At 41.2% G+C, this 13,025-nt stretch overlaps 1 protein-coding gene across 1 annotated transcript in view; it reads right to left on the bottom strand.

Annotated features, from left to right (window-relative positions):
* The window catches only part of si:dkeyp-14d3.1 (transmembrane protein 132C), a 120,039-nt gene that overhangs the window by 34,660 nt on the left and 72,354 nt on the right, over positions 1-13,025 (bottom strand). The window lies entirely within an intron of this gene.

Genomic DNA, 13,025 nt, shown 5'->3' with positions numbered 1-13,025 from the left:
CAACCCAAGCAAATGTATACCAGCCTAAATTATGAATAGAGACTTAAAGACAATAAATAATAGAAAACGCTTTATCCGCTGTTCTCTTATTCACTTAGGACACTATTTCCACTTTGTTCTCATATTATTCATTTTTACACTCAGAGAATGAAAGATTTGTTGCACAGCTGAGCACAACAACCCAATTTTCACATCCAACAGAGGTGCATATAAATAATTAACATGACAACCAAATAACTCGTGTCACATTTCATAACGTCGTTCCTATCAGTGTAGCGAGCCGTTGAAGACGTAGCGCGACAACTTACATAACTGCCCCTGTCCCATAATGCCGCGGAAAAAGACTGATGCTAATCGCTCATCGCAGACCAGCAGAGTTCATCAGGCAAAGAAAGTTAACGGGCGATGCGTGAAATAAACCTCTCCAAACCTGCCCCGCAGTTACCAAGAGTCGCACAAAAACCTGCGTCAGTCAACAGCCCAAGTGGCCTACTTTCCCCGGCACAAGCGGAGTCGTACCGCAGACAGGTCGCACAGGCAAACGTCTCAAACTCTAGGGAGGCAAGCAAGAAGAGGCAGAGAATAAAAGTGAGAACACAGTACAAAGGCTTGATTATACTGTACATACAGTACAGGAACAACGCTCACACCATCACAAAGGCAAAGAGCACCCGGAAAACCCAGAAAAGATGTGTCATTAGCTTTTTCTCCTGGATTTTCCTCTTCGCAAAATCCAGTTGGCAGGGTTTAACAGCAGCTGAGAAAGCTGTGAACTATATAAGACTTTCATACTGTACTTCTTCCCACAATAAAGGTGCCAGCAAAAAAAATTGAGGCTATAAGAATATACAACGCACAAATGTTCCCCAGACTTGCTTCTAATTTGGTTTTTCTGTGTCAAAAATATCCATCTTCAAGTGTAGACCAGAAGAAAATGACAGCTACATAAAAACAAGAATAATTGAAGGGATGGAATAAAAAAAACAACTCGGTGTAGTGAAAAGTTGAGATGAAGGACAAAACTGGAAGTCTGTGAAATTCATCCAAAGCAGAGAAGAAATAAAAACATGTGGTATTGTTGGGCTTCTTGAAAGCGTTTCGCCACTCGTCCGATAAGCTTCTTCAGTTCTAAATGACAGGTGGGGAGTTGGGGGATTTATTAAAAAGAATGTTTTATTGGGCATAAATAACTTCAAGAAAGCCAACGAGTCTCCATAACATCAGAAAGAAATGAAAGACAAGCAGAACCCTGGAGGTCAAGACGAGTTATTGGGTCAGTGTAGATTAGACTTGAACACAACAATCAATACCAAAATATGCAAAGGAAACATCCGTATGAGCCACAATCTTTTTGGAATCAAGTAATGTGGATCAATGAAGTAAAAATTGAGTCATTGGCTACAATCAGCGGGTATGTTTGCAGAATAAAAGAGCAGTATTTGCTGAAAAGAAAAGCCATGCCAACTGTTAAGTATGGGTTTGAAATATTGTACTCTGAGGTCCTCTGGCAGCCAGCGGCACCGAAAATACTGCACAGAGAGAGGGGAAGAATGGATTCAACTAAATATACATAATATCAGCCAAGAAACTGAAACTGAAAAGACGGTGGCTGTAAATTGGCTTTAAATCGGTGAGTGGGTGAGTGCAAGACAAAATATAAATGAGTGTTCCACAAAGAACAATGGGTGAAAATGTACATCACAAATTGAAAAACTTCTGACTCCGGTGTCTAAACTTTTGCATACGCATCCATTACTGTCTGTGTGTGCTCACAGAATAAAAAGTAACTGGGAGCTAATACCTGACAATGCTTGTATGATTTCCATTTTTTAAGCACTGGCTTGGGCACCGGTTAAGCACTAGTACTGTATTGGATAAAACCTTAATAACACCTATCACTAGTCCTGTGGTGTCTGTCGGAGGGAGGGGCCTCTGTAGATCATCCCACATATACTTGATCAGTTTGGGATCAAGTCAATTTGGAGGCCAGGTCAAGACCTTGTGATGTCCCTTTGTGTTTTTTGATTTGTTACTGAACCGTTTTTGTGTGTGCGTGCCTGTGTCAGGCTGCATCCCGCTGGAGATGGCTGCTGCCTTCAAGGAGTGTCATTGCTATGTTGGAGGGTGGGGGTGCTTGGTCTGGTCTGGTCTAAGTGGGTGGTACACTTCACCTGTGAGTGGTCATAATGTTACGTCTGATCGGTGTATGAAGGTGCGCCATACATAAAGTGATTATAATAAATACATTGTTTATGGAGAAAACGGCTCATTTACAGCCATTTTTTATGATGACTCTTAGAAACCAGAGCTGCTGCTGGTCATATATCTATCTACCCAATAAGGTGTAAAGCAGATGGCAAAACGGGAACAATAAACATTTTGGGGCTTATGTAAAAAGCGTGGCAACATTTTAGCGTTGATTCCCTGCTGTACTTGACCCCCATTGACACAATTTATAAAATGAAACCCCAGAAGCATCAGCATCAGGGTGACTGTGACGCGGACGTTGAGTCAGAGACTTGCAGCGTCCTGAGTCGACCTCCTCTCTCCAGGTCTGCTAATCACATGGCTCACTAGGGGTAACTGCTCATTTTTCTGTCACTTCCAGCATGGGGTGTAATTCAATTAGCAACAAAGGGCCTATGGATGCGTGCCACACAGCTGGCCTCAGCCTGATAATTATCTGTTATCTAGCTGTGGTTTGACTAAATATGAGACCAGACAGATGACCAGAGGGCAGCCAAAGGCAAGAGAGAGAGAGGCTCAGTAGATTACAGACCCCGAAGTTGGAAGCAGCTGGCCCTCTGGCTGTACAGACTGGACTGGAGAGGAAATTGAACTTGACAAGGTGCTGCTAGAGACGTCTGACAACTGACTACCTGAGAATAGCACACAGTGGATGCTGTTCGGGCTCTTTCAGGGTGCCCATTAATCACAACGACACCGGCAATTCTGTAGGACACGCAGAGAAACATAAGTGCATAGCTTAGCATCATTATATATTTGTTTGAGATGCTATTTGTGGCATTTTTATGCAGAAAAATGACACTGTGGAGTGTTGTCGTAACCTGTAATTATGATGACTGGTGACAGAGGCTCTGGCAGAGGCAGGTCTGAGGTCTTTCCAAGACATATAAATATTTGTTTCTTTTCACTTGTCAGAGTTTACCACTGTCCAGTCAGCTCCACCTATGCTGTATAGGGGACGACAGGTTGCACAAACTGATTCCATATGACACCAAGGCCAACTAGTCACCAAAATCACTGTAAGAGTATGACTTTCCATGTGTTATCTTGATATCAATCTTCAAAACTCTATGCAAAACTATGAGACAACAAATACTTAACTCCAACAGAACATCCTTCTGGGTGACCTTTGCAAATGCGTTAGCAACACGCTGAAATTTCTATTGTTTAACTTCAGTCTTCACTAATTACACAGTTTGAAGAGCTCTTTGCTGAGGTGATTCAGCTCTATCTTATCTTGATAGGAGCATATTGGCGCTATTGAATTTTGCCGGCAAGGAGGTTAAAGGAAGATAGATTTAAATGTCAAAATGAATAAACAGACACAGAGCAAAGTTATTGGAGGAATTTCCTTTTTAGCAGATTCCTCTAGAGAAGGGGCTGTAATCGAAAGAGCCTCCATTGTCTCATTATCAAACTCACTGTGTCATTCGTGACACTCCCTGTTTAATCGGCCCCTGATGAGAAAGGATCATTGTGTCCATTGTCTTGGGAGACTTGGAGAATAAGAGCAAGCTAGACAGACTGAGAGCCTTTGTGAGATAAATAAAGTGACATTTTCAGGTCCAATTTCATCATTATTTGACTTGAAGCTCAAGTATTGTCAGAAGACTTCTGGTCTTCTTCACACTAGACACAACATAACGATGTCTGACGAAACTTTTGTAGATCAGGGCTACAGATAGATAGATAGATAGACTGACGATGAGATTAAGTAAGGACCCCCTACTTACTAGATGTGTTCTACATTAAAAAAATGTAAATTAGAGTACTAGAGTACATACATACCACAAAGTTTCCTAGTTAAACTCAGCAGAGCAACTTGAAACAATGCTGATTCACTGTAACACAAGAAGTTGAACTGAATGCATAATGCAGGCTGATTGGAAGGAGATGCTGTCCAGAGCAGTCTGAGGCGAGAGCCTGTGTGTTTGTGCGTGTGTGTGTGTGTTTGTGTGTATGTGTGAGGCCTCATGCGTAGAACTCCAAACTACTTGTGGATGAAAAATAAAATAATCAAATTTGTGGCTTCAGTGGTGCTTGAAAACAGCACCCTGAAACTCTGCTGTTCTCATGCTCCGTCACCTGGAACAGCAATAAACCAGTCAGCAGAATGAAGCCAGGACACCCACATACACAGGCGCACGCACACACAAAAACTGTAGTTATGCATAGATGTATGCGAATTGCCGGTACATACTGTACAGTAGAGCGTCCATGCATATATCTGTGCCTGCACAAACATAGACAAACACGGTGGGGCCAGGGCAAGATGAAGTTTTCTAAGTCTCATACAGACAAAACATGCATACAGACGACACGCACATTCTTGACTGCTGCCACTGCTGTTGTTGTGCTATAAATTTATAATAGCTTCTACACATGTTAGTATCTCACCAATATCATCCTTAGAGTGTGGCAGCGCGCACGGCCTACACTCACATGCCAAAACATTCAGTAATCTAGTGAAAACAAAAAGTTTCCAGTGTAACGGTCCTGCAATAAATCTCCCTTCATGACAGTTAGAAATCTCAGTTTATGTTGAAACAGACCTCGCAATAAGATCCAATCTGGGCGATCCAATCACGGAAAAGACAGATGTGAACATCCCCATGATGCATTGAGATCGCATTTGAGATATGGTCTGGCTCAAATGTGTCCACGTTCTTTTGGTAGTGTGAACGCAATGGGTTCTGAGTCGCTTTAAAGGGCCTGTTTACACCTTGCATTAGTGGTCTGGCTAATGTCGTGGCCACTTCAGATTGCCCGTATCTGATCTTGATGCAAGGTCTAAACAGGCCCTATTATGCATCCATAAATGCATCTCCAGGTCAGATATGATTCTGGATGATGTAGAATGTGGTGCTGTTAAATTGTATTGAATTAAACACAAAAGTCTTTCTACTATTTAGCCCAGCTCGCTCAGTACGTTTACATGCACGTGAAAAATATTGATTATTGCCTTAATCCGACTTTAACTGGACAACTTAAGAGCATGTAAGAGCAACACTGTGTTACTCCGACTAAAATTGGAGTTATCCTTATAACCATTTTTTGAACCATGTAATAGGTCAACCGGAAAGGGGGCTGCATCGTAACTTGCTAAAAAATACTCATATCCCCACCTAGTGTGGAGGAGGAGGACATGCTCCCGTCACTTATTTGATTTTCTATGTTGCATGTAAACTGGGACAAGGACCGCATTCAGAAAGTCGAATTTCAAGCATAGCTCGATTAAACTCCACATGTAAACACACTGAGTGACTGACATGGTCATCACAGTACAACACAATACGACACTAAACCACAGCCTCCGAATTGAAAACACAGTGGACTCAACGGCTCGCTCAGTTATTTTAAATAAATGTTGAATATCATAACCTTCATGAAGATAAGATTTTGTGCCGGGCTCCTATATTAGAATGCATTTCTTTTCCCTAATGTTCCTGGCAATTTAGTGTGTTAGTCTGTAAACTATTTTAAATACAATTCTGTCGACAAGAAATCATCAAAAATTACTACATATACGGTAACAGTACTAATAATCATGATAATCAGTCTGTCAGGCCGTCTGTAGGAAACCTAAAGATCAGAAGTGTGTAGAGATCGTAAATTTCTACACACATACCTCATAATTACTAGGTTTGTCATTATCGGTTCATGTGCATCTCTTCTCAGTCGGTGACTGGTCAACATTTTCCCAATACAACCTTAAATTCTCACATTTGAAAAGATGGGAGTTTGTAATTTGTAGTTTAGATATAATGATGATTGATTCTCAAAATGACTAAGCCATTAATTACTACTTGGTCCTTCCTGAGTTTCTAAGTACTCCAGTCTCTGCTCTTCCACGTCGAACTGTGATTAATATCTGAATTATATGTCTGATCTTACCAAAGAGTGAACATATTTTGAAACTTAGTTTTGGCTTAGCTGCCTTTTCCCTCCATTGTGGTGGCTCTCACCTGTGTTCCCCGTGTGCTCCTTCATTAGTTCCACATGTGTCCAGTTCTGAGTGCATATATGGTCCTGCTTCATTCATTGTTAGATGTTCCTATCTGTGTTTCTTTAGAGTGGTCCCTTTCATTTTCTGACTCTATATAGTTATTAGGTATCTGTGTTTTCTTTCTGCTGGGTTCTCTGTTGTTGGACTAATGTTATTGGGCTGCCAGCCATGTCACTGAGGGCACCTTTTGTTGTAGTCCATTTTTGTTAAATCTTTCAGTTTCCTCCTCCTGTCTCCTGCTTTTGGGTCCTATCAACCTCTTATTTAAAACTCTAACGTAACACGTAGAAATGGTCAGACTACAATAATGACTAGGAGGTTAATGTCACATTTATTTTAGCTGTAAATGAATTTAATTTCTCTGTCTGGGAGTGCTCATTTGAAGTGAATAACCCAAGGCTACTTGCAGCATGATTCACCTCAGAGGTCGGTGCTTTTTTTTTTTTTTTTTTAATGTCTGATTTCTGTGACCAGTGGTCACAGCATGAAGCAGACTCTTTCTGCCAGGGACCAGCCCCATTTTCACGGCCCTCTTCATAGCCACTCTGCAATCAAAGTAAATTATTCAGAGATTGACTGTGCTGTAGTCATGGATACATTGACAGGTCAAATGTCACTGCAGACAAGAATGAAAACTACACCACATCAATTTAAAAAGTAATGAAAAGGACGGTTGTATACTGTTTCCATGGATACTTTGTGCTATTCATGTGATATTTAATGGGCTAATTTCACAAAGACTGCAGAGGTAGAGAGTGGAATCAGAGGAACAGAAAAAATCTTTGCGAGTTAGTCAAAGGAAACATACAGTAGATAAGCAGATGATGTAAATTCATGTGTATTTCTGTGTATATCCAGGCAAATATACCGTATGTTTCTGCTAAGGAGCAGAACCAGAAGGGAAGTGGGGACTGGGAGTAGTAGAAGAGGAGCCTGGAAGGAAACACCTTTACCCAGCAGACCTTTTTCAATTCAGCCATATCCAGAATAAAAGAGAGAGATAGTGACAGCTGTAGACAAAGGTGTGAAATCCCCTGAAACACTGTCAAATAAAGGGAAAACACAAATGGGAATAATAGTGATAAATGTCAGTGAGGTGTAGCCGCCTCTGTGGCTTTGGAGGATCATGGTTATTTGCAGATAGCTTGTGTACAGAGGCCACAAGAGGGTTAGAGTCGAGTAGAAGAGAGAGAAAAGGTAAATACGATTGAATGGAGTTGAAGGGAGTGGATTGATGTAGTGATTTAAAAATATGTGCAAAGCTGTCCGACTGTGAGAATAATGATAAAAATATCATGTCTCCCAGTGTATTATTTTGGAGATCTATACCTGGCAGATGAGACTGAAAAGTACAAGTTTAGAATTGACAACATTACAGTGAGATCCAGTGTTCAAAAATCAAGAATCACTGGAAGGTTTCACACTGATTTCAAGTATGCCTTTGTGTCTGGGTTATAAAGCTACCAAGTGAGAATTCCCCTTCAGATTAGTCACAAAGAAGAAAAAGAACATGAATTCAAAGCACCTTTCTTTTGCCTTTTACCTGACAGAAACAGTACTTTTTTTGCAGTCTGTGAGTGCATGCTCTATCCCATCCCATGGACTGGAGCTATAAAAATCCATCTGAACAAAGTGCCTGCTGACGGGAGCCACCGGCACCCAACATTAACTTGTCAATATGACATTCAAAATATAGTCAATTTTACATTTGATAGAATTTTAATACCAAGCTGCCTCTGAATGTATGGGTTTTCCTTGAGCATGTGGGCATCCAAGCTTGCAGTATACAGATCTCTGTGCACCACATCATTCCTGCATTTCAAACGTGGACGAGTTTCCTACATGAAGACGGTGGTGATACGATCAAGTGTGCCGGAGAATCCCACATGCTGCTATAATTTCCTCCAAGACACCAATACCTTTTGATTTATGGTGCGTCAACCGACATTCATTTGTACTGCTCTAAACTGCCAGAACAAAAATAGAGGCTATGCTGAACTGGCCCACGAAAGGAAGCTCTCTGTTCTAAAGGTTGTTGGACATGGAACTAAAATAAAAAAAAAGTAGATGGTGTCAAAAGTATTTTACAATATTCTACAGGAAGCATAAATCCTTAATACCACATCTGAGTTTTGGCACACACATTATTCTTGAGTACTATCCACACTGTCACGACAAGAAATAATGCAGCAGACTTTTGCATAGTAGACAGTGAGGCTAAAAAAACACAGCACCCTTTTGTGTAAGGTTAAAAAACTACTTTCACTCTTCTATATATAGAAAAATCCTGGAAGTAAACCCTGAGGCAAACATCTTCTCACATCAAATGAAACAGTTAAAAAGTACTCCATTGACATGGCACGGCTCTGCATCAGTTTTACCATCTTTTTCATTCCACATACTCTTCCTTGTCAAAGCCTGACATTGTCACCAACAATTCATTGCTACTGCCAACAAATCAATCTGAGATTAAGTAGGGTTATGCTATAGAAGCAACTAATGTGGCCTTGAACTACATTTTCAGTCTTAAAGTCATCAGCCTGAGCTAACCCAAGAAAAATGTAAGCCACTTCAATATGTGGTGTTACTACCCTTTGCCTTCAAACCAGCATCAGTCCTTATAGGTACACTTTTAGTCAGGGGTTTTGTAGGATTGTAGACGCAGTGGTCGGCCAAGGAAACTTTGCAGCAGATGAAAAACACATCAAGCTTATTTCCCTTCCTAATCGGAAGATGTTCAGCTGTGCCATCAGCTCAGAACTGTTTAAAACCAGTGTGACCCAGGTCCACCCATCTACTGTCTGAAGAAGTCTGGACAGAACTGGTCTTCATGGAAGAGTTGCAGCCAAATATCCAAACTTCTGACATGGAAACAAGGCCAAGAGACTCAACTATGCACCAAAACATAGAAACTGGGGTGCAGAAAATTGCAGCAGGTGATTTGGCCTTATAAGTCAAAATTTGAAATATTTGGCAGTAGCAGAAGGCAGTTTGTTCACTGAAGGGCTGGAGAGGTCTACAATAATGACTGTCTGCAGGCAACGGTGGAGGTTCCTTGCAAGTTTGGGGCTGCATTTCTGCAAATGGAGTTGGGGATTTGGTCAGGCATAATGGTGTCCTCAATGCTGAGAAATACAGGCAGATACTTATCCATCATCAATACTATCAGGGAGCAGTATGATTGGCCCCAGATTTATTCTACAGCATGACAAAGACCCCAAACACACAGCCAAGGTCATTAACTATCTTCAGTGTAAAAAAAAACAAGAAGTCTTGGAAGTGATGGCTGATGTCTCTTCTGTTCATTCATTGCATTTTATTAATTGATGAAAATAAACTATTAACACTTCCCTTTTTGAGAGCATTCTTAGTTGCCTATAACATTTGCACAGTACTGTACATATGTATTTATCTGAACCTATATTTTCTAAACAGAGTTGTATTTCTATTTCCTGCTTCTTTGGGCAACTTAGGGATGAAACATAATCCATAAACTGCAATGTTGCTGGTTAAGTGTAGGATCCTTGTTGTACTTTGTCTCCTTTTCTTCCTCCATTTCCTTTCTTTCATCCAGAGCAATCCAGAAAAGCCTTTTACACGTCTTGATAATTCTCGCTATTATGCAGAAGTGCACACATAGCTTTTAATTGTACAATTTTGATATGCCCAAAAGAGAAGGAATACTTCTGTAATTTCCATTGATCTTATTCTCCGGGGACAGATGAGGGAAAAAACAGGCTGTTATATTTCAAATAACCTACAGTGCCTAGATTAAAACCCACTTTTAAAAAGCATTGGTGTCCCTTTGATTTAATCATTTATTCTTTCTAACGTGCACACAGACAAAAAGGGTAGAGCCCTATTAATTATACAATTATAATGAAGCATGCACGCAAACTGAGAGCTTCTGGCTTGTGTGCTTCAACCCAATAAAGGGATCAGATTTCTGATTATCCCAACAGTGCTCTGCAGCATTCATCAGCTACTGTAAAATATTCAACTCCCACACACACACACTCCCTCACTCAGCCGCTGCTTTATTTCTCTCGTCAGCTGGTCTGGCTCTCTCCTCACGTCATACACACTGTCAAACACAAGATTAAATGTGCACGGACAAATTATGAAAGCATTCTGTCTACATGAGTAACTGCCACATATGGATTTGGGATGAAGGATTTTTGCTTCTTGTCACTCACATAATTGACATTGCTAAAAAGTGTTGGTCAGCTTCGACTAGTTAAAGACAGTAAGTAACGGCAACATAATATTTCTAGACGCGCGGATTCTTTAAAGCCAGTTTGCTTTGGGGGTATTAAAGAGGGAATGACAGTGGATGTAAAAGGCAGAAGAGAGTCATGAGCGGAATAGTCCTTCATTACGTTTGTATCTTATATTGCTCCAGATTGCCTCGAGTAAACGCCACCGTGTCAGCCTGGGCTTGAACTGTGGCACATCAATTCCCAGACAACAAATTCTCATCCCAGAGTTAATGAAATGCACCATTTCACAAATATCTAATCAAAACTAAATGCTTTTCTGCAATGCAGTGTCATTAGAGTCCATCAGCTGAAGTGGGCTCCGCAGTGTAATGGATCCCTAATGATGGTACTTATCATCACCGGTGACCTCAGACCTTTTTGCATCAGACATCAGTTATCAGTCAGTTACACTCTGTATCTGTCTCATTCATGGGAAAGCTTTCTAAATAGTAAATTGCAATAAAAATAAATTGCTACTTGTCCTGGCTGTTGCACTCGATTTTCCCCACATCAAAGCACTCGTCTCAAGGTTGGATGGCACTCATTTACAACTGGGAATGACATGGGCAGCTGCTGACGCACACACACTAGGGGGCAGCAGACACTGAGCCCTGGGGTGGTGATGTAAACATTTGTGCAGCCTCCTCCTGGTTGATTTGTGAGCGACAACATGTGACCGTCCGGGCCTGCACTAGCACCTGCAGGAGCTGTGACACTGGCTGTGCCTGTACTCCTCAGAAAAGTCCTTAAAGAGCCACAAAACCTGAGTCCTTTCAGCTCTGCCACTGTTGGCATGGCAACAGAACATGGAGAACACACAAGAGTCATTGACCAGCGAGTCCTGGACTATCAGATCGGTGGCACTCTATGGCAACCTCGACTTTACCCTCTAGGCTCGTACGAGGTGCAGGGTTAAGCTGTCCCAGAGAGGACCGCAGAAGGGATCAGCTCAGTATTACAGCATGTGTTTTGTCAGTGGTAAAAAAAACAAAAAACAAAAAAACAGACAGACAGATGAGCCAGATGTCAAATTTGATGTAACAACAGAGCGAGATCAGTGTAAGTGTGGTCTGAAATAAAATGAACTAAACAGAGATCTAGATGGGAGGTATTTCACTTTGACAAACTATGTCACCGATCTTTTATTCTAGTGTTCGAATATGACTCTAGTAGACAAACACAGCGATGTTTACTAATCCAAATACATGCATACAATCTGGAGAGGATATGTTTACATGTACAGCTCTTCGAGTGTAAATACGCGGCCTGGCCTGAAAATAAATTGCACACTCCAATATTTCGTTGGCCTACCTTTTCAGCACATATTCACTGCGGCTTTGTTTCAATAAGCTTCTGCAATTTCACAAGATTTATTTCCATCCAGTGTTGCATTAATTTTTCACCAAGATCTTGTATTGATGATGGGACAGTCTGACCACTGTGTAAAGCCTTCTCCAACATCCCAAAGATTCTCAATAGGGTTAAGGTCTGGACTCTGTGGTGGCCAATCCATGTGTTAAAATGATGTCTCCTGCTCACTGAACCACTCTTTCACAATTTGAGCCCCATGAATCCTGACAGTATATGCCCATGGCATCAGGGAAGATAAAATACATTAATAGAATAACCTGGTCATTCAGTGTATTCAGGTAGTCAGCTGACCTCATTCTTTGGACTTAATGTTGCTGAACCTAGACCTGAGAAACTGCAGCAGCCTCAGATCATAGCACTGCCCCCACAGGCTGGTGCAGTAGCCTCTAGGTGCTCCAGAGTCCAATCTTCTCCCTAGCATGTGCTCCCTAGCACGCTGAAGCCTTTTTCCCAGTTAGCCTCACTGATTAGTGGTTTTCTTTATTACATAGCTGTTCAGTCCAAGTCCCTTGAGTTTCCTTCACATTGTAAATGTTGAAATGCTCTTATTTTCACTATTAAACATAGCCCAGAGTTCTATTGTTTTTCTTCAATATGATTTCACCAAACGTTCACAATGAATCAGGATTCTTTTCTGACCACATTTCTACCTCGAAGACGATGTTTCCCCACTATCCTTCTGGTTTTTAATAATGTGTTGGAAAGTTCTTACCTCAATTTTAGTAGTTTCTAATTCAGTCTCCTCAGCTGTTTTCTCTGCTTGATGCAGGCCAACGATTTACCCTTGTCACCATCTTTTCCACATGGTTGTTTAAGAATTGAGAAGCTGCTCATTGCATCAATTGGGGTTAAATAACTTGTTACCAGTTGAAAGATAGCTGCCCATGCAGTACTTATCCAATAGGAGGCTCGTATATATTGGCTTAATTAAATCCAGGTGGTGAACATTTTTTTGGCCAGGCAGTGTGTAAGTCACACAGCTGCTGTTTTTAAAACTAAGCATGTGTAAACAGAACTGCTTATTACAGGGTCTGTGAGGCAATGATGCAGAGGCCGTGGGCAAGACTGACTTGTACCTCAGTCATGGATCAAAAAGGATAAACGTAGCAACATGAGAGTCAACACCACACAACTACGTTCTC

Source organism: Mugil cephalus, chromosome 8 (genome assembly GCF_022458985.1).
Source record: "Mugil cephalus isolate CIBA_MC_2020 chromosome 8, CIBA_Mcephalus_1.1, whole genome shotgun sequence".
Classification (NCBI taxonomy): Eukaryota; Metazoa; Chordata; class Actinopteri; order Mugiliformes; family Mugilidae; genus Mugil; species Mugil cephalus.
The sequence above is the reverse complement of the archived record's forward strand: the minus strand, read 5'-3'. Positions and strand labels throughout refer to the sequence as shown.